Raw genomic sequence first — 22415 nt, forward strand, 5'->3', positions numbered from 1 at the left:
TTGGTCAGTACCTTGTATTAATCACATGAATGTACAGGACTCTACCACAATAAGGCCCTTCTTTTCAAGTAAGATCTCTGGTACTATTACAGCACAGAAATTTATTACTATATTGTGACAGCTTGTGAAGTCTTAGTAGTTGTAATAATTCTTCATTTTGTGTTGGTAGTCTTTCTTAAAAATAGGAACTGCCTTCACTTTATAGGTTTGGGACAGACCACTGTCTCCCAGCATATGGGATGTTCTCTTCTAGCTGCAGTGTGGAGAAGCCCATAGTCCTTCAGCTCCCAGCCCCTTTTTCACTAATGACTGTGAGAGAAGTTCCCCCTCACTTGATGAAGCTGCATCCATCTGAAATACACAGCATTTTGTCTGCTTTAAGATATTTATTGCAAGTTTTTCCTCAGAATTTACAGTAGTTTATGTAATTATCTTTGATTCTGCCTGTGGAAACACAGCTGATACAAAAGGAAGGAAGGTAATTATTTTTCTGACCCATGTCCCTTACACATCTCCTAAAATAGTGTGCTATTACATCAGTCTCCACATTGCTGTTAGTCTCTCCAGCTTTCTGAGATCAAATCTCAGAAAGATGATGCATTTTTGCACTATCATAGTGAAGTAGTTGTCTTCCAGAAGAGCTCAGAGATCTTAAATATCTGTGCAATCTAAGATCCTTGTCATCCAGTTGTATGGGATAGTTGATGTAATTGTGTGTTTACTTGTAGTTATTAATTTCTAACTAGTCTTGTATGGTATATAAAATTCTTGACTAAGCATGCACCTAGGAGATGGAAAAGGTAGTCCTGGGACTTGGATTTTTTTTAAATCTCTTCTTATCTGTGGTTTCTTGTAGACATAAAAGCTATGTTTCCATAAATTGTGACTACAGAAACAAAAGAAAGAGGCTTTGCCTATAATCTCTCAGAAGTATCATTTGTTTATGAAATTCAGCAGTTCAGGACTGTCTGTCCTTTTCCAGTCTTCTACTGTAGTGTGCCTTTGAACCACTTGTAGTTTTCAATTTTTAATATACAATAAAATAATTATTTACTTTAACATGCACTGTTTCTGACGCTCCTGAAAAAATGCATAATTTAATTTGTATACGTTGTTATTACATACAATATTCAAACAAAAACATTTGCACAGGAATTACAGGCTCTGTCTTAGAACCATAAATATTGTATTCACTTTACTTCAACTTCTGGTACTCTTGCTCAGGTCAGTCATACATTACTTTGTGAATAATTGCATTGATTTTGATTGTTTCCTGGTGAATAAAGTTTCCATTCAAAGTGGATTAAGGTGGCAAATTCTTATTCTGTGGTCATTAATGAATACATTTGTGTGTGTGTTTGATTTTCTAGAGTGTAAATTTGAAAACTTGGATCCAGCACAACTAAATTCCCCAGTTTCCAAATATGCCAGATTTGTGAATCAGCTGGATTCACACCATCTAATAGGGTGCCAAATAGGGTTGCCGCCTAACAGAATAATAGAATCATAGAATCATTTAGGTTGGAAAAGACCTTTAAGATCGGGTCCAACCGTAAACCTAACACTGCCAAGTCCACCACTAAACCATGTCCCTAAGCGCCACGTCTACACATCTTTTAAATACCTCCAGGGATGGTGACTCAACCACTTCCCTGGGCAGCCTGTGCCAATGCTTGACAACCCATTCAGTGAAGAAATTTTTCCTAATATCCAGTCTAAACCTCCCCTGGTGCAACTTGAGGCCGTTTCCTCTCGTCCTATCGCTTGTTACTTGGGAGAAGAGACCGACACCCACCTCGCTACAACCTCCTTTCAGGTAGTTGTAGAGAGCGATAAGGTCTCCCCCCAGCCTCCTTTTCTCCAGGCTAAACAGTCCCAGTTCCCTCAGCCGCTCCTCATAAGACTTGTTCTCCAGACCCCTCACCAGCCTCATTGCCCTTCTCTGGACATGCTCCAGCACCTCAACGTCCTTCTTGTAGTGAGGGGCCCAAAACTGAACACAGTATTTGAGGTGCAGCCTCACCAGTGTCAAGTACAGGGGCACGATCACTTCCCTCCTCCTGCTGGCCACACTATTTCTGATACAGGCCAGGATGCCATTGGCCTTCTTGGCCGCCTGGGCACACTGCCAGCTCATGTTCAGCCGGCTGTCAACCAGCACCCCCAGGTCCTTTTCTGCTGGGCAGCTTTCCAGCCACTCTTCCCCAAGCCTGTAGCACTGCATGGGGTTGTTGTGACCCAAGTGCAGGACCCGGCACTTGGCCTTGTTGAATCTCATACAGTTGGCCTGGGCCCATCGATCCAGCCTGTCCAGGTCCCTCTGCAGAGCCTTCCTACCCTCGAGCAGATCAACCCTCCTGCCCAACTTGGTGTCATCTGCAAACTTACTGAGGGTGCACTCGATCCCCTTGTCCAGATCGTTGATAAAGATATTAAACAGAACTGGCCCCAATACTGAGCCCTGGGGAACACCACTTGTGACTGGCCACCAACTGGATTTAACTCCATTCACCACAACTCTCTGCGCCCAGCCATCCAGCCAGTTTTTTACCCAGCAAAGAGAACACTCATCCAAGCCATGAACAGCCAGTTTCTCCAGGAGAATGCTGTGGGAAATGGTGTCTAAGGCTTTACTGAAGTCCAGGTAAATAATATCCACAGCCTTTCCCTCATCCATTAAGTGGGTCACCTTGTCATAGAAGCAGATCAAGTTAGTCAGGCAGGACCCTGCCTTTCATAAACCCATATTGACTGGACCTGATCACCTGGTTGTCCTGTATGTGCCGTGTGATGGCACTCAAGATAAGCTGCTCCACAACCTTTCCCAGCACCGAGGTCAAACTGACAGGCCTGCATAATAACATAGTGCCACAGCTCAAAGCAAGGGTAGAAAGGATGCAAGAAAAGTAAAAATGAAAATAATTGTGGAGAGCAGAGAATTTGCCAACCTGTCACATTTTGAAAGCCAAGTTTTTTCTGATTTTGCTCCAAAATGTAAAAAAAAAAACAAACAAAAAAAACCAAAACCACCTACCCATAAAAAAAAAACCAAGCCCAAACCAAAACCAAACACAAAAAGACCTCCAACAACACACACCTTGCTCAGTTTCCCCAAAAACCACAATCTTCTAAAATTAGAACTACTCTCACTTCTCAATGCCTTTTTAAAGGGCTGAGTTTTCTAGGTGGTCAAGGCTGTAAGCAAAGCTGTATTATATCTGTTGTTTTACTCTTCCAGGTGCCAGTTATTACAGACATGAGAAAGCCCTTTTTGGAAACCGAGACATTGTGCAGTTTTTGGACAAATGGTTCATGCTGCTTTGGCTGATGTGAAAAAATTCACTATCCTTAGCTCAACTTGTTGAGCTCAATGCTTTCAAATTTTCTTAGTAAATTCAGGGTGTTTCTGGGGAATCGTCTGGCAAAGCTTCTCTGGAGTCAGTTCTCAAAGAGGTACTTTTAGCGAAGAGATCTTTGATTTTGATCTTTGTGGTTTTCACAGTTCTGGATGGTAAAATATTAATACTACATTGATACTATGATTTTTATAGGTGAACAAATAGAAAGCAAAAAAACACTTTCTGTTATTGTACCCAAAGCTGTTATGAGGGAAATTTACAGAGAGCGCTATTACAGTTCAGATTTAATCTGTAGTTGCACAGTGTTACTCTAATTAGCAGTTACTAATTAGAGCAATTTTTTGCAGTTGCTAGAGCAACAAAACACCTATAATACCTTTATGTCTAAGTCACAGTTGTGTTTTGGACTGGGAAGTTCCTACGTGAATTGACGTTATTGCAAGTGGACAAAAGCAAGACACATGCAATTTCTTTGCTTTGCCAATGATAAAACAATGTGGCGCTTACTAAGTTAAAGAGAACAAAAGTATCTGTAATTTTCCACTGTGTGTTCTGACAAAAGAAAATGGAAAAAATAGCAATCTTTTTAGTGTCAGTTTAGATAAAAAGGGAGTGTTTCAGTCATCAAAAGATTTTGTTACTTATGTATAATTTGTAAGACCTAAACATTTCAAGATTATAACAAGATTTAGAGACCCTATAATTTTCTCAACTGGGTGGAACATTCTCTTGGAAAGCAACTGAATTTATTGTTCATCCTCACCGTCATTCTGGAGACGTATTTATCTTTGGTGCCACAGACAATATTCAAGTATGTAAATGCTTTTACTTACAAATTTCATTCAGAGTAGGACAGATGAAAGTAACAGCAGTAACTATAACATGGTAGCATAATTCAGTAAGAACACATGTTAGCAAAATTTTTCTTATATGAAAAATGTCACATATAAAATTTAAATGCATGGCGTTCCTCATAACCATATCAAGACAAAATATTTTCTTAAGGCAAAACTTATTTTCATAGTTGTCCCACTATTTCATTAATAGTTGTGGTGCATATCACAATATGACATTTTTCTCAGTTAAACAGAAACACAGTGACCAGCATGGAACGTTTGCACTAAGAGAAAGAAGCAGCAGTTTGCTAGCTCGGAGCCCTGTCGAAGAAAGCTGAGTTCGGTCCTCTGCAGATTGACCCTGACACAGGCCACCTGTAGGCACTTCCTCCCATCTGGGCAGAGTCATTCAAAAGCCTGGAAGCAGATTGCTGTTTCTCCTTCTTGTTGATTCCTGATAAAGGCTGAGGATCTTGAAATGAAATTGAGAACTCTTTACTGCTTCCTTAAGGTTACTCTTGATAACAGCACTATTAAAATAGCAATTATAGCCTCCTGAAGATACATGGGTCCTCTTCAAGCACATGTAGATGAATGGCTGAAACAACTCTTCTTATTTTTCAGTCACGGGTGAGTAGCAAATTCTCTGATACAGTTTTACAGCTAGTCTCTATGTCATAAGAAACCCATTCATCTGGGGAAAGTAAATCATCATTTAAAGCATGTCATTGGCTTTATATGAAATAATGATGGGATTATTTATGGTTAAATTTTATCTTAAGAAGGTTCCTTACCTGGCAAACAAATGGCTCTAGGAACTTGTCGTATGTGGTGATTGTCGAGGCACGGAAGTATTGCGCAGTTGTCTTTTCAGATGCTGGAATTGATAGGTAGGTTTGCCTGCTTACTTAGATACAGTATGTAAGTATTTCAAGTATGCAGTGTCTTAATGCACAAATGGTTGAGATATGGATTGTACGAAATACTTCATATTATGAAGAACTAAATACTTTATGGTACAGATGCTTCTCAAATGTAGGATTCTTGGAAAATAAGTGGTTTGAATGCATGACGTTTATAGGAGAGTCGTGAAGTGAGACACCTGGAGGTAGAAAAATACTCTGCTCTGCAAGAAAATTCCTCAAACGGGACAGCGTACAAAGACTTTGTGTTCGGAATAATAAAACAGTTTTGTGAATCTGAATTTTGCAACACTCTTTGGTGCAACTGGAAATAACAGTGACAGAATAAATACTGAAAAGGTTAATAATTTTTTTAAATGTAAGAAAATGCAAATAATTATTTTTAAACTACAAACTCTCCCACCAGTATTAGTTATCTAGCTGTCAGAAATATTGCATAAAACTTTTATGCTTAATAGTAGAAATGCAAAAATCAGGTTCTGTTTTCAGTTGTTGTCTTTGTAGGACTGAAGCCTGGGAAATAGTTGCCGATTTTTTTTTTTTTTTTTCTCTTTTTTTACCATCCTTTAGGCAGAGTGGTAGAGATGTCAGAAAAATTGGCTCTACTTAGAAATTATTTTTAATGGTCCTGATATTCAAAGACATCTTCCTGGCAAGGCACAAATGTTCTTATACATGGATAAGTCTTGGAAGGAAATAATGACAACAGTTAATCATCTACCAAATGCTCTCCATGCTGCTATTCGGCCTGGTATAAAATAATAGCATGACATACCAGTAGATGCCTTAGATATTGTAGGCTGTGTTTATCTTTACTCAGAACCTACAAGCTTTCAGGCTGAGCTAATCAGAGATGAAAAACCCATAGAGCATTTTCTTTGTGACAGTTCTTTTTGCAGCTGAGAACAGGGATTGTATCCTGTTCGTGTTTACTTGCGTTTCGTTACCACTTGTTTTCAATATTCTTTGTCATTACTTTGTTTTTAAAATTTGACTTGCTATACTTCACCCATCTCATGATACAGTTCCTTTTCCTAATGGTATTTTGATTTTTTCCCTCTTCTTTCTGATTGCTACTGCATGACCGCATGTATATTCAGGTCTCCTCTCTTTCTTGCCTTATACTCATTCCTATCGCTTTTTCTTTCTGCACTGTGTATTTTTGACCTTCTTCCTGTGCTTCCACTGCTCCTTCAGGTTATAGTGAGTTGATGTATGATGTCAGGAATGTGAAATTGAGTTTCCCTTGCATTTTCCTTGATTTCCTCTCAGTGTCTTCTGGACTACTTGAGGGTTCCCAAATTGGCTTTTGTAGCAGTTGGTGGAAGATCATATGGAATGCGAGAGAGTCACCTCAAGGCTAGTGAAAAATTACACCAAAGAGTGGATGTGGCCTGTTGCTTGACAGCAGTAGATGGAAAATGTAGTGCATCACACCTCTTGCTGTGATTCAGTGTGACACAGTATTTGCAGTTTGTAATTCACCACACAACTTTTAGAATTTACTCCAAATGTGGTATTTTAAAATAGTGTGAGAATATTCTATCTTACTGTACTTTTTATCCGAAGTTTATTATTGTCATTAACCAATTTTACCATTTTTAACCAAATTATGAACTCCTGGAAATTTTGGCTGAAACTCCTAATCCCCAAGCAGTCCAGATTCAATTGCAAGACTGGTATTTGCCCTATAAACTGTAGGAAAACAGGAGAAAGTTTTCATAAATGATAATTTAGAAATGGTGTCACCTGAAGTTAAAAAAAAAAAAATTAAAAAGTAAATGGTTTCCTTTTTAGTATGTTAATTTGTTAACCACTGATAAAATAAAAAATGTCTTCCTATATTGTATCACAAAGGAAAGTTACAGACAAACTATTAGAAATGCATAAAATACAAACTTCCAGATCATCACTGGAGCATTCTGTCTTTAAGCCGGTATGACCCTCTTGGAATAACATTTTTTATTAGTGAAGTCCATTATATTTGGCTTTGTTGTTAATACTCTTTATTTTTAGTGAATAAACAAGGCACAATATCCACAAGGTATTAAGTAGTCAGAAATATGTCTCTTTATAACTAACTTGGAAATTAATTTTAAATTAGCTTAGGCAAAGGACTAGGGCCTGAGGAAATGTAGAAGACTGGCTCATTGAAGTGGAAGAAGTGATGCACACTTCTCCTGTGTACCTGACAAACTGTGCTGTTGCTGATTATCAGACCAGAACAAGAAGGAAATGGTTTGCTCATGGAAACCCATCTCAGGTAAGACCTGACATTTTTTTCTATGCAACCTTTTCTTTTAAATTGTGAACTTAGTCTTTGATCTTTCAAGAACTTACACAAATGTTTTAAGCATACCAGCAATTGAACTTAAAGATGTGCATTGCTTGCAACATAATAACCTTATGTTTTTGTATGGCACCCTCCATACATGGCATTATAATGCTTGCTCTGTTTATATACCTGGGATCAGGCTCTTGCACTAGAAACAAATAGCTCAAAAAAAAAAAAAAAAAAAGGTAGGGGCAGGATTCCTTGAGCAGGAAAATGTGTCTATGTGAGAGGATCTGCACAGTAGAGTCAGGGAGTGTAGCTTCATGGATGTTGTTTTCAGCAGGTGGTTTGTAGCAGTTTAATGCAGGACTGGACTGAGCCATACAAATAGCCCGGTATCAAACCTTTCTTAGATGTATCAGTAATTCTTTTTGTACTTCTTTCATACCGATTATACTGACTGTCTCACATTGCTTGTGGTGTCGTGATTTTACTCAGTGTTCGGAAGACGAACGTGGTCATTTACAGGATTTGATAGAATTTGAAAAAATATTTTTGATGTATTGATGTTCATAAGCTTTTTCTAGCTTCTAAAATGTTTAATGTGTTATTGTGTTGTGCTTCAGCTCTGGATTAATTTTTAAAAAGAAAGTAGTCATATGTCCATTTAAGTGGATTAGAATATAGATCTGGTTTGTTGTAAGCCCACTGACATTCACATGCCTGAATGTCTCCGGGTTTACTCTGCTATGGAAATTCTTAGTTGCACCATTATGTGAAAGCTTTTGAGCTGGTTTGATTCCAGGTGATGGCTAGAGTTGATACGGATTTTGGAAACGCAAGGCTACAGCAAGACTTCAAATATTTTACTTCCTTTTTCAGGAAAATCAGAACTAGCTAATCTTTTGTGCTGAATATGATGGAAATGCTTTAAAAATAAACTTTTTCTCTAGTTGTGTTTACTCCACTGAAACCCACAGATTTTTTTTCTCCCCTAACTGGTCTTCAAAGAAGAGCTAAATGGAATGGGTCTTGACCAAGCCTGAGATTGTGGTTAATGCCACTAATGGCCAGCATTCCTCAAAACCAGGAGTGCAAGCTTCATTTAGGCCACAGCTATGGAGATGTAATTACGTATAAGCCGTTTTAGGGAAGGGCTAGTAAAATTAAGTGTGTAAGCATCAGAAAAAATGCTCAGATGTTCCAGGTTAATTGTTCTTCTATAGCACTGCGTACTATTTGCTTCCTAATAAGGAAGGTATTACAGAACTATCCTCTGCATAGTAATAGCTATTTGGTTTTCTCCTATTTCTTATAGTGATTATATACTTTATAGGGACTATATTTAAATGTGTAGTTTTTACTTTTCTGTACTTAGAACCAATCCAAATATATAAAAATTGCAAGCAGCTTTATTCTACTATTCTCTGTAAGTTTTACTGATACCATTATAAATGTGTCAGTTTTGGTTTTTAGTCATGAACTAAGCAAATGTTTCTTGCTGACTGTATCTGTTGAAACTTGGATAACCTTGAGAGCTGTATTATACACTCTGTAAGAAAATGACCCTATAATGTGTTTCTTCATTTCCAGAGATGTACCAGCTGGACTCGTTCTTAGTAATCTTCCTAAATTACACAGAGACCATATAACAGCACTGGTAACTATTGATAAGCATGCCAGAGGCATTGTTACTGGGCTTTTGACAGAAAAGGTATAGTGTTTCTCCTTGTACAAACCTGCCCAGGGTAACAGGGTGTTTCATTTCTGTAGGTGAACTCTGCTGACAGTTTTGATTGGTAAAAGTAGCCACATTACTACTGGGACTTGGGTCTGGATGACCCTGCCATTAGAATGGGTTTATCCCAGTATACGTATGGTTATGATTACCTAGGGGCATGTCCAAGTTTGGTTATAACCCCAGATACTGTATGAATTTGGCTATAATTTTTGTTATTGTTCAGTTAATGCCGTGTTGGATTTTTATTGGATGCAGCTGTAGATAGTTTGTATTTATCGTTTGTAACCACTTGTAGGCATTTAGTTTTATAGTTTGTACACATTAGTATGACATTGACTTGCAGCATGAACAAAGTGGGTTAACCTGTGTAGGGTATTCAAAGATTGTGGGCTTGCAACTGATAACTTTTGCTAGTTGTACCTTTAAATAAATAATTTAAAATGTCCTAAGCTTACATAAGGTGTGTAATCCATCCAGTCTTTAATACCTGCATCATTGTCATATAAGATGAGCAATTTATCAATACCTTCAGCTTAAGTTTATGATTTCATTCAGACCAAACTAGTCAAACCCACATTTGTAAAAACTAGCCTCATGTATAGTAAGAAATGTCATGCTTGTACATATGGGCATTTAAACTCAAGCTGAAGATGTTTTTGAATATAGAATTATTCTCAGATATACCTACGCTCTGTACCTGTGTGAATCTCTGTACATGCCATTCCTGTGGCTTGGCATATATAACTGCTGGACCAGCTCAACGCTTTAATTCCCTTTTTACTGAAGAAATTCTCAGTGATGACCAGATCATTGCCATTCTTAACTTCTTGAACAACACAGAAGGGATTAAATAGGGCTTGCAAACTCAACTTGTTAGGCATCCCTTAACTGACAGATTGGGGCCTACTTGAGTGTAGTGGATTTTTTTGTTTTAGTTTTTCACAGAAAATGGCAGTACCTTGTAGACTGCAAATACACACACCTGTCCATAGATTTCACAAGTTTGCCATTCTTTGGGAAAGTTAATCTATTCTTTAATAGTAGAATTCTGTAACATTGGAAATAGTGGAATTCACTCAGTGGAATAACCTGGTTTTGCATATAAGCAGTTTGTTATATTACCTGTGACAGTAAAGTACCTATCTGTAAATCTTTCCTCCCTGCTACCCCACGTAAGGTACCAGTTCTCAAGTGCAATCTCTATGGCTGGCTCTACAGTTTTCAATCTCAGTCTTTAATTGCATGGCAATATGCTATCTTTTGTCTCAAGATATCCATCTTGGCCATGCATGGCTGCTAGATTGTTGGAAGTCTGTAGAAAGCGGACTTTTCTTTTGGGCTGGCTGGAGGAGGAAAGAGATCTGTCGTATCTGCCAGGTTTCTTCTGCAGATATGAAGAAACTGAATGATTCTTTTCCTGAAACTGAATTATTTCCTACCGTAAAGCAGTTAAAAAATCTAACACTAAGTTCCTAAATAAGCTCTAAAAGTTCTTCTTCTCAGATAATGGGATGTTTCTTCAGTAGCTTGGCTCAATTTGGGATATAGTGCTGCTTTGAATTTAATTGCATTGATATTGAAGTTATTTCTGTGATTGCGCAGCAGCTGATTACCTTCCAGAATGCTAAAGTTACAAAGGTGGAGTCTTTTTCTATTTCATATTAAAACAAATAGGTATTTATGTACATCATAAATGTATTTCATACTTTGAAGACCATCAGGATTGCTGATACCACTGTAAACTGTTTTGGTTTTTTTATTTTAGCCAAAGAGTGAATGTCACATGGGGAGCATCAGGGAAATGTTCTCATCCATAACCAAGCCACAGCCCTGAGGGCCTGAATCTCCAGTCTCTGTACTCATTCAGTCCTTATCTTTTAATGTCTGTATATCAATTTAAGCATTAATTGTTAGTAATTAAGGATCTTATTCATTGAACTTTGTAGATCTTATCTTTTATCCCTTCTTACAGGCCTGAAGAAACCTATAGGATTATGCACAGAACCAGGAGTATCTGAGCCTAGTTTCATTGTTAGTTTCATTGCAATCTGTTCAAGAAACAAGTATTTGGTTGTTTCAGCAGCATTTAGTCCTTGAACATTCATTCCCTCGAGGAATAGGAGAGTCATCTTTTTCCCTATTTTGACATATCACTTGGAAGTAGGAGTCATGCTATTACTAATGCACATACTGCAGTCAAGAATGCCTGGACTGCAAAAAAAGATAGAGACAGTAGGTGCTGTTTCCAGAATTGCACCTGTTATGGCATCTTTCTTGGTGCTGAATTGAAATCAACCAGGTTTTATGGCAAGGGGAGTAACTTTCTGTCATCAGTTTTAGTTAATGGTGGAAATTAAGTGTTTATTTGAAATTCTTGGGGGTTTTGTTTTTTTTTTTTTTTAGTTAAGCACCAAAAAATGTTTATATTTATTAAAGCACAGCATTGTTCAAAGATTATTCCCATACCAGATCTGAACATATTACTTAGTTCAGGCACCTAATACATATGTTTTTTTCAGTAAAAGTGAGCTTGTGCAAGAGACCTCTGCATTCATTTAATGTTAGAACTAAGACCAATGTACCTAATATTTCCTTAATTTAGTCCATGTTGCTTTGCTTGTAGATTATGCAGTCTTACAATTTCCTACTTTTAAAGCCATATTCCAGAGAGTCTGACAAATTATTCCCTAATCTTACTTGTACCCCTAAACATCCCTGTGATATTAAGCTACAGCCTGTCTACATATCACCAAATTGTGCAGTGCAAATTGTCATGGGGAGTGTTTGTGTATACATCATGTTTACATGAACACACAGTGTACTTGTGCAGGTGATGATGCCCCAGTGTATGTGACTTTGGCCACCAGTGCCTGTGAAGTATCTTTGTGGCTGCCAGACAGCTTGCATCTGATTAAGGATGCCATTACCCAGCAGTTCCCTCACTACAAGCTCTTCATTTACTCTGGCTAAGCCAAGGGTCAGGCTTAGTGGATGCAGCTTCACATTTCAAAGATTACCAGATACTTTGCTGTAATCTAGCTTCACCCTACATGTTCCATGCCAGAGTATTAGGGTGCCACCCTACAGGAAAAAGAAAGGAGAAAGGATTGCTTGACATTGTTGCTTGGTATTAATGAATTACAAGAAGTTTGGAAACTAGTCCCTACTTCTCCACGTATGATTGTATACATTTACTATTGCTGTCAATGAATTTACAAATACGCCTAGATATATTTTAAACTATTTTCTTGAAAGTTGAATCTATTTATTAAAATAAACTGGTTTAATTCTTCAGAGAATTCATTTTTCTGTGGACACAAAATGTACTAAATATCATTTAGATACATAAACCCAGAAGTCTAATTTTTTTTCCTATGTTTACTTTTAATTGCACTTTTACTAGTCTGTCTTCTACAGCTGCACTTTGAAACATTTAATTCTACTTTTGACAATTCAGACACCCAGGTTTTTTAGCTATGATAACCTGAAATGCACACTTAACTTCTTATCCTGACTTGCAGATTTTTTGCAGAAAATATTAAATATATGTTCTTTTTCGACCCTAGTATTTATACATGAGAGAATATATAATGGTTAAAAGTGCCAACAGAATTAATAACTGCAAAATCTCTATTATTTGAAAGTACATATGTCTCGTGTGAGATTTTGTTCCCTTTAGGGTAAATTCTGTGAAAAGCACAAAGTCTATATCTACAAAATCTTTCAAATGTAAACAGAATTATACATGTCTTCCTTCCTGCCCTCCCCCCCCCCCCCCGGTAATATTGTATTCTGAAGAATTTGACTCTAGCAAACCTCTTGCAAGGAAGATGACCCAAATGTACAAACTCTGCAGTGAACCGCTCTCTCAGCAAGATCACTATGACTTTGGAATGACAGCAGCTAAGTCTGTGTTAAAAATGACCAAGTAAGTTTCTCTATACACTGCAGGTTATGATAACCTTATGAAAATCTCTGAAAATGTTTCAATTCAGCCACTGGTTATTTTTTTAAAAGCTACAGTTGTCAGCAATCCAAAAGAAGAGGACATTTAGATGCCAAGGGAAAGATGGTATTTACCTTAATGGATCTCTCAGAACTCTGTTAGGTAGCATCAATTTGTTTTGGTGACATGGTTAGCTAACTTTGTTTCCATGTTCAGTATTATTAGGAAATAAATAATAGATAAACACCAGCCAGTCAAAAATGGGAATTTGGAAAAAAATAAGTGTTTTTCTAGCTGTTTACAGCATTATTATGTGAGTATGTGAATAGAATCAGATCAAATCAATCCAAATAAATAATAGTTTTGACATTTAATCCATTCACTGGGTATTTAAGTAATCCATTAAATATTTCTAAATAATAGTGTATGTAAGTCTGAACAATTAAGTAAAATTAAGTAATCTTTATTCATTATTTTTTGTTCTATTTCTCTAGATCACTAAAGAGAGAAAACTCAGATCTGAATGAAGACATGATTTTAGTAAGAGCTTTAAGTGATTAACTTAAAGTTTCTTGCAGATGATGTGCTATTGTTCAGGCTTTTTTTTTTAGTGTAATACTTTGGTTTTTATTGCATAATCATGCTATAAATGTTACGATAGTAAAACACTACTACACCTGTTACTCTAAGTTTAGTTTAACATGCATCATAGTGTAGCTTAACTTGTTTGATAGGAAGAGAGTTACATTTTTGTCTCACACTACCCTGTCTGGCACTGTGTTCTGTTCATGGTAACTTTGAGAAAAATCCATCCAGTCCTTTTGGTCTTTACTTTTTCAAGTTTGGATTTTAATATCTTTTTTATTATTTTTGCAACTTCAAATAAAAAAAAATACTTTTGTCAAAAATAAGTACTTTTAGGAAAGTTGGATACTTTACCAGCATTTTTTCAGCACCAGGTTTATTACTTTGGATAAGAATTTTGAAATTCAGCATAGATATAATTCTGTGTCAGGGAACTATAATTTTGCTGCCTATTAAAAAAAAAAAAAGGCTCAAAGTGCTCACATTACAATTTTCTAAAAATTGCTTATGCATACGAGGGAGGTCCCACCCCTTTTTGTTTTGAACACAATACCTTTTTATTTAGAAGAAAGTGCAGTAGGAGGCAAGATGACTTTTTATCTCTGCTATTGATTGGATGTTAATAATTAATTGCTGTTCACTGCTCTTATTGTTAATGTTTGTGACATCCCTGTGTTATTAAGGGAAGAAATACCTGTCCTTCTCCCTCTCTCAGCCTCATTTAGGAACTGATTGAGGGCTTAGGTCTTTCCTAAATGGTAGGAAGGAGCTTTCATTCTGATGTATATCTGCTTTGAGTCTTAGTATCAGAATAAATTTGCTGCATCTGTCTGTGGGCTTGACAGTGTTGTCCACAAAGTTGAACTCCTATGTAAGCAATTTGGAGCTTCATAGTCATGCATGTGTTGGCTGCCTCACAAGACTAAGCATTTTACTGCTGTCTGCAGCTCATTAGCATGTTGTCTAAAGTGACAGAAATTTCACAACTGCACCTGATTTTTTTTCATGTTATTATAAAAACACACACAAAACCCCCCTCTTGCAGTGCAAAAATATGTAAAAGAGATTGAGAGGACTAATTTAAACTCTGAAAAGATAACAAATTACTGAATTAGTTTTGTTACTTAATTTTGACCACATTTGCTTGTACACTTCATCAGCTTTCATGGAATCATGATTATGCACTACTTCACAAAAACCTTCACTGACTTAGTCTGTTTTGAAGGTCTGCAGTGTTCATAAAAGCATCAGGTTTATTTTGTAAACAAAACAGTTGCTTGGAAGGATTATACCTTGGAAGGTATACTATATATACAGTAAACTATACTATAGTTTAGTATACTACCTATACTAAACTAATTCAGTTTAGTACCTGAAAGGCATGTAACAGGTATAAAAAACACTGATGCAGAAACATGATTAAACCTCTTGTCTGTGCCTGAGGAGATTCAGATTCTGTTGCTAGCTTGCCAATTTCCTTCCTAAAACTAGCGGCCAAATCATATTTAACAGAAATATCACTAATTTCTCATTTTCTGAGGACCTAACTTTATATATTGTGAGCTTAGTTCAGACAGATCAAAAATTTCAAAAAACTGTCACATGGAGAGGTATTAGTTATGTCTCCTTAGGTCAGATCTGATTTCAGATTTTGCACTCACCAGGCCTCCCTCCACAGTGAGTGCACTCAGGGTTGGAAATGGCTGTCTTAAATAGTTTCCATGTACTCTTTTAGTGCCAGAAGACATTAGTCAAAGGTGCTTGAAACTTTAGTTCTTGCACCTCCCTAAATGTTCCTGCAAAGGAAATTGTGATACAGGAATGATTGCATTACCTGGTGGTGGTTTCTTGGTGTCATTTCATGTCAGTAGAGGCAAAATCTTCTCAGTATGTTGGGGATGAGGACCCAAAAGAAGCTTCCACTTCTTTGAGACCTGCAATGGAAAAGCTGTTTCCTTTGCCTGCTGTGTTTATGTTTCCATTTCAGAGAAACCCTTCCCTGTTTGTTTTACCATTTGAGGGTAGACTATAACTCTAATTATAATTACTCACCTTCAGTCGCAAGAAGGAAGGTTATAGCACAAGTAAAGGCATTTGTTAATTTAAAACTGTCCATTTGTGTAGGTTTTAAAACATCACTCCAGGCAGGCTCTTGGCCCTGTGTAATCTCCTCCAAGGCATCAGGGAAACCAAGCATACCTTGGCTGAGCAAATCTGTATGCCAACTTGTGAAATTTTACTGAAAATATTCAGGGGAACTCAAGTGCTTTATTTTTTGTTTTTGATTTCATTAGCCCTGGGCTTTGGTGATTTACTTAACATACTTGCCTTGTAGTTAATAGAAAGTAGTTCATCTCATTCATGACAGCTGGACCTTTTTCAAATGGTACTCTGCAGGAAAATACTGTACAAAATACTTTTTAACCAATATTTATTCCTCATTGGGGCACTCAGAATTACATACCATTATCTGCCTGACTTTTGTTTTCTGCTTCTCATGGTCAGTGGGTGGAAATTAAACTGAATACTACTGGGATGATTTTGATATATTTGTGAGACAACTGTTTGAGGAAAACCCTGAGGCCAAAGTAAAGAAACCTGGTGACAGTGTAGCGGAAATCTGGGAGGCCAAAGTAATAATTTTGAATGCAGAAATAACAAGAATAATATAATTTTCTTACTAAAATACCATGTCTCGGGTACCTATAGTCATTAGAGTTCCTATGTTAGTTTTTTAAGCCTCACAGCCTGGTTCTTTATTGCCTGTGTGCTGTATATTCACTTTCACCTATACAGCTATCAATTTATAAAGGCATAGTTTATGTCAACATTTGTAACTTCACATTTCAGGTGTCAAGTGATTAATCAAAATGCAGAGAAGTAGCATATCAGGATACTGCTGTGCTCATCATGGTTTTTTTTCTTTCTGAGAACATACACCTGCTGTGCAATTACTTTATAATTATCCTTAATTCATTCTATACTTGTATGCCCTTGTATTGCTAGACAGCTGCCATAATGTGACAATGGTGATTCCACCCATCAGTAAAATATATGATATTTTTCTGGATCCTTATGCCCCTCTGGGATGTATCTCTTCCCTAGGACATACTGCTTCCTTTTGTTTCAAAACCCTGTTCAGATTATCTCATAGCTGTAGGAAGATGTCCTGATGTGTGTTGGTATTTTTGAGCACTGAAACAGCTGCTACCCAAGTCCTAAGAGTACAGAAGTGTTCATCTTCTGTTCCACATTTGTTCTCGGGTATCCCAACCTAAACTTCACCTCACCTATCTTATTGGCAGAGCCCAACAGTACTAGTCTCAGCAATGATGGTAATAGGGAAATAGGTGAAAAAGCAGGTCATGGTGGCGCTGCAAATTTCAGGGGACACCTTTAAGAGCTACCAGTGAATCCTGCACAGAAATCTCTATTCTGCTGAAGGGAAGTGACTTGATATTCAGGGCAGCCAGGTGCCAGCTGTGCATTCCTTATGCTGTCTGAGACTTCCCAGGAATACATGCATAGCAGTGAGCCTTCTTCACTCCCTGTAGTCCAGCAGGCTGGTTTGTAGTAGCCAGATTTCTTCCTGGCACAGTGAGTTCCATCTGATGTTCATTCCAGGGCTGTTCATCTGTTAAGTGATATATGAATACATCTGTGTTTGGTGGAAACTGGCTGTGAGACTAAAGAAGTATAGCAAAGAGTATTTATTTAACAGTGGAGTCCTTCAAAATTATCAGGCATTGATCCTTAATACATTAATTAGCGATCTTAAAAGTTGAAGGGAAGATAGTTGTCCAGATTTCTAGATAGTAAAATTAGGGAGGACAGAATAAGAAAAGTATGTCAGAGAGTTGTAATCAGGAGTTCACAACTGTTTACAACTCCTAGGAAAGTGTAACATTATGTCAGAGGAAATTCAATGTTGGCACATGCAGAGCAGTGCTCTCATGGACAATGATTTTCTCTGTTCATGCGTCTTACTCTGTTAGTTGGATTAACTAGTTCAAGATACAGGCCTGGGCATCATGTGGCCAAACATGATTTTAGGATACATCAAGAAGAAAAAAATGGTAAAGTAGAAAGAGCAACCAAACTCAATTTAGTTTTAAGAAGAAAATACACCTGGAGCAAGTTATTCTATAGATCTTTCTCAGCTTTATTTCCTCTAGAATATGCGGTTTTGGTAAAAAAAGATTGCTGAGTTTGTATTCATTGTTCCTGAGCAACAGGCATGGCAGGTGCAATGTGAGTTATCCTGGGTACATTGGTTCATGCTGCTATGCCTTTCTGGAAGTGGAGAGGAGTAGCGTAACAGCCTGTTGCAAGGTGAACTGGAAAGCACAAGCAAAGGTTGGCATCTGTTTCACTTCTTCCGTTCCTTTGAATTATTTCATTGAACTGTGTGCATGATTGCATAATGAAGCATAAAATGCATGCATGTAACTATACATAGCTGGAAATATGCTATAGTTGTTACTAGTAATTTTGCGTTTCTTTCTGATGTCTGTAGTTGCAAAGGGACTGCTAAAACAAATTTAAGATAGACAGGCTATGTGCAAATTTATCTAAATTTCTCTGCTCAGACTTCATCAAGAACACAAGAGATTATTGAATCCAAATTAGAGAAGAAAAAAAAATATTGAGGTAATTATTTTCCTAATTATTTCTTTATTTGAATGGTAACATTTTGAAATATTTTCTGCTGCAGATTTTCAGATACTGGAGTTAGGTCCAGTGGAAGGCCACCAAGGTGGTCAGGGGGCTGAAACACTTGACATATTAACAAAGGTTGCAAGAACAGTGTTTGTTTAGCCTGGAAATGAGAAAACTCAGGGGATATAAAGATTTATCATTTTTTCTTTTTTACCATGTGGGTGAGCAAATACTGGGATAGAGGTGGTCTATCCTATCCTTGGACATGCTCACCACTCTACCGGACAAGTAGAGACAAGTGCTCTACTGGATAAGAAACCTAATTTGATTAGTCCTGCTTTGAGCAGAAGGTTGGAATGAAAGATCTCTGGGGGGCCCTTCTGGCCTAAATTACTTTATGATTCTATGGTTCACTGATTCTAATGACATATTATGGAGCATGGTGACTGAAAATTAGCTTCACGGTCAAGTTACTATTAAATTGCAACATAGCAAATGAAACTTCAGCTCTATGATTTAAAAGATGTAGTTCTTTTAGTTTTACAGCTGAGCACAAAACTGAGATCTCATACTTCACATTTATTTAAACACAGAGCTTGCCGTATGAAAAAGTTTTATAAATTATTACTAGTATGGTTTATAATGCATTGTTCAATTACACCTGTATAGTCTAACATTAAAAACTTATTTTAGGAATATACTTGTAGTATATTGCCTATCAGCCAACCTACTAACAGTGATAGAAATAAACACTATCCGTATTTAATTCACATCTAGGCTTAGCCCCTGCCAGTACAACTAAACAACTACAGACTCTTCTGCTGAGCTGTAAATTGGCTTTTAATATAAATATTTTTGCTTGCAATGCAAACATTCCTTTCTTCACAAAGTATATTCACTACATAATCCAAACAGCAAATACCTACCCATAAAAAATATCTATTGTTTATTTTAAACCAACATAAGTGACATTTGGGGGAACACAAGGAACACAGCTAGAAAGAAATAGAAGCATACAGCAGTTTACTTCCTTTATGGAACTAATCAAAATCTTTCATTGTTCAGCTCTGCTTCCCAAAATTTGGCAAATCCTCTTGCACCGTACATTCTTCCTCCCCTGCCAACTCTGATGGCAAAATATTGACCCATAGCAGTGGAGAAACACTATGTATTTATTTGAATGATTTGAATTTTTTCTTCCAGAAATTAACCATTGTGGACTTTTCTGAAAGCTGAAACTCTTTTTGAAGTGTGGTTTGTTTGGCATTGCTAGATTATAGAAAACAGTTAAGATGTCTAGGATAGTGAGATGTCTTGCCATGATTTACTAAGACTTTAAACTAGAGAATGTAACGAATACTGAGAAAATTTGTGTTCATCTTGAGGTTATCTATGATTGAGTGATGGATATAAATTACTTGCCTGATTTAAGTACTTACCAGCTCTTTCAGCTTCTAGATGAAATGCCATGAAAACCTGATTTTTTTCTCCTATCTGTCCTTAATGTACTCTTTTTCAGATGCACCCTGCTTTTATGCCTGTTTTTTCTGAGTTTTTTCTACTGACCTGGCAGGTTTCGTTCTTGAGTTTCATAGCATGAGAGTGTGAATAAAACTGTTACCTAGATGTCCGCATCATGACAAGATCTGCAGGCTAGTATTCCTTTGATCTAAAACTACACCCTGTTGCATAGTGGAAACTTCAGAGGTCCTATGAAGTTAAACAACAATAATAAAGCTTGTGTTCTTTGTTGTAAACAAACAGTTTCTCGATGAAAAATTTAAACTGTTACTCCAAATCTGTAATTTTAAGTTCATAAATGGAAACTATAAGCAATTATATGTCTCTCTATTAATTCATTCCTTTTTTGTTTTTTTCCTAGGTGCACCAGGAAACAAAAGAGTTGTTATTTCTGTGGATGTTTTAAACATGCATAAATTGGGTCACTATGCCTCTCACACTCCTCCTGAGCTGCTTCAACAGATTTTGGAGGCATCTATGACAGGGATAAACTTTTTCAGAAGCTTCTAAATTATTTATGTAGTGAATCTGGTAAGGTTATTTGTATTCCACACTTCTATACAGTTATAGGGTTATTACTTTTTACTGTTTCTAAACATAACACGAGTTTTGTTTTTACTATTCTTTGCATTTATCCTCAAATTCAGAGATTTTCTTCCTTGTCTGAGTGTTTGTAAGGATATGATCTCAGGTACTCTGTCACTTTCACTTTTCATAATGGCATTTGTATTGTGTATCACTTCTGTTTGAGGAAGACACATTTCTTTCTGATACCAGTTATCTCTGTTCCTTGAAGCATTCTCATTGGAACAGTGTGAAGTATGTATTTTAACCTTCTGACCTCTACCAGCCCAGGAACTGAGGCAGCAGGGTTGCTTTTCAGCAGTGCTTAATGGTATACATAGAGTCAGTTTCTGAATTTAGCCCTTCTCTTCAAATGGCGATTCTAATATTATTATCCAGCAATTATTTGTTTTTCTTAGCTTCTTATTTAGTGTCTGTTCTTCTGCCTGCACCACAAACCAATTTCATGAATTGAAGTTCCAGTCCTTTTTTTGTCATTGTCGCGGATGGAGTGAGACTGCACTTCCCTTGTAAGAGAGAAGCAACAGTACACTTTATTGATAGAAAACAATGAGTTAACGAAGTTCATAGTAAATGTGACAGTGATTTAACAAGATTCAATGGCAAGGTACACTTCATTATTTACTGCATAGAGGACAGGGTCAGATAAAACTCTAAGGGAGACCCTCCCATTGAGTCATGAGGTTCAGAAAGGACCCCCTTGCGTTCTAAACTCCCTCTCAGAGAGGAGTCTAGGTGCAGCTGGATCCAGACCTAGTCCCAGGCTTGGTCAATGGTTTATGTCCAATTAATCCTTTATATCACTTAGCTAAGATTTCAAAGTTTAGCATGCTATTAGTCACCGAGTATTTGTTGCAGCAAGGAATCTCTCAGCCTCAAGGAGTAACCTTGAGAGGCGTCCCTACTCAAGGGGAGATCCTGGCATGCAGGCTGCTGCCTTGCAGGAGAGCTCAAAGGGCTCTTGGGCTGCTCACTATTTATGGGAGTAAGATGATTGACTTATAGTCATGTTTGCATACCAATAGCTGTGGTTAGGTCAGCGTATTTCTCACAATAGCCCTTGGTTATTGTGTTGTTATCTGGCTCCCGAATCCACTTTGAATAGACATAGCTATCACTATAAGCATCCATTAACAACCACCCCTGGTAGTTATGGCTTGAGCAGGGTTACAGGAGATAAAGGTCAGGTTGGGCAGGAAAGCACACTGTCAGAGTCATCTGTTGTATACTGAAGATGGCAGGAATGATTGCTGAGGGGCAAAGCCACTAAAGAACTTACAGTTGTGTGATTACAGGGAAGAAGGCGGCAGAGGGTGGTATGTTTTAAAACTGCCTCTTTCCTGCAATTGACTGAAGAAGTCTCCAGTGGGTGCTCTATAACGTACGACGCAGATCTGTCTGGGGTGGATCTGACCCATCCAGAATCTCTCTGAAGCATGGGAAATTCTCCCCTGAGAGGCAGGTCCATGGCCTCTCCGTGGTGGTTTTGTAGCACAAATGGGCTGTAGTGTAAATTATGATATAAACAGAGGTGTGTAAACTACAACTGTTTCAATCTTCAGTGATTTTCACATAGCAGCAATTTAGCTGCCAGGAATGTTCTCCTTGTGCTGGCTTCCCTGTTTCATTGCTCTTTCAAGCCTAGAGGGGAACTTTGTATTCATAATAATAATGGTGTGTCAAAACCATCTGTTCAATAATCTGTACAGATACAAGAGAGGAGAGGTAAAATTTCATAGACAACCCATCTCATTTTTGACACTTTCATTATAAATCTCTTAAATCTATAATTCTGGTAGTATACTATATGTTATAGTATGTATCTTCTCTGTGGATACTCAGATTTTATGCCATACATAGCACTAAAATGAGTATGTTGGATCTATAATATGCCTGTGAAAGTTGATAAAATAATACTCTTAACAATATCAAGGACAGAAAGATGGAGCTGTGCAGAGTGTGAGTGATCTGCTGCTTCTTTCATA

At 37.3% G+C, this 22415-nt stretch overlaps 1 pseudogene; it reads left to right on the plus strand.

Annotated features, from left to right (window-relative positions):
- The first annotated feature begins 3348 nt into the window (after nucleotides 1–3348).
- On the plus strand, nucleotides 3349–9988 carry LOC143172997 (dynein axonemal heavy chain 6-like; annotated as a pseudogene).
- Nucleotides 9989–22415: the final 12427 nt, after the last annotated feature.

The sequence above is a fragment of the Aptenodytes patagonicus genome, chromosome Z (assembly GCF_965638725.1).
Source record: "Aptenodytes patagonicus chromosome Z, bAptPat1.pri.cur, whole genome shotgun sequence".
NCBI classification, from domain to species: Eukaryota; Metazoa; Chordata; class Aves; order Sphenisciformes; family Spheniscidae; genus Aptenodytes; species Aptenodytes patagonicus.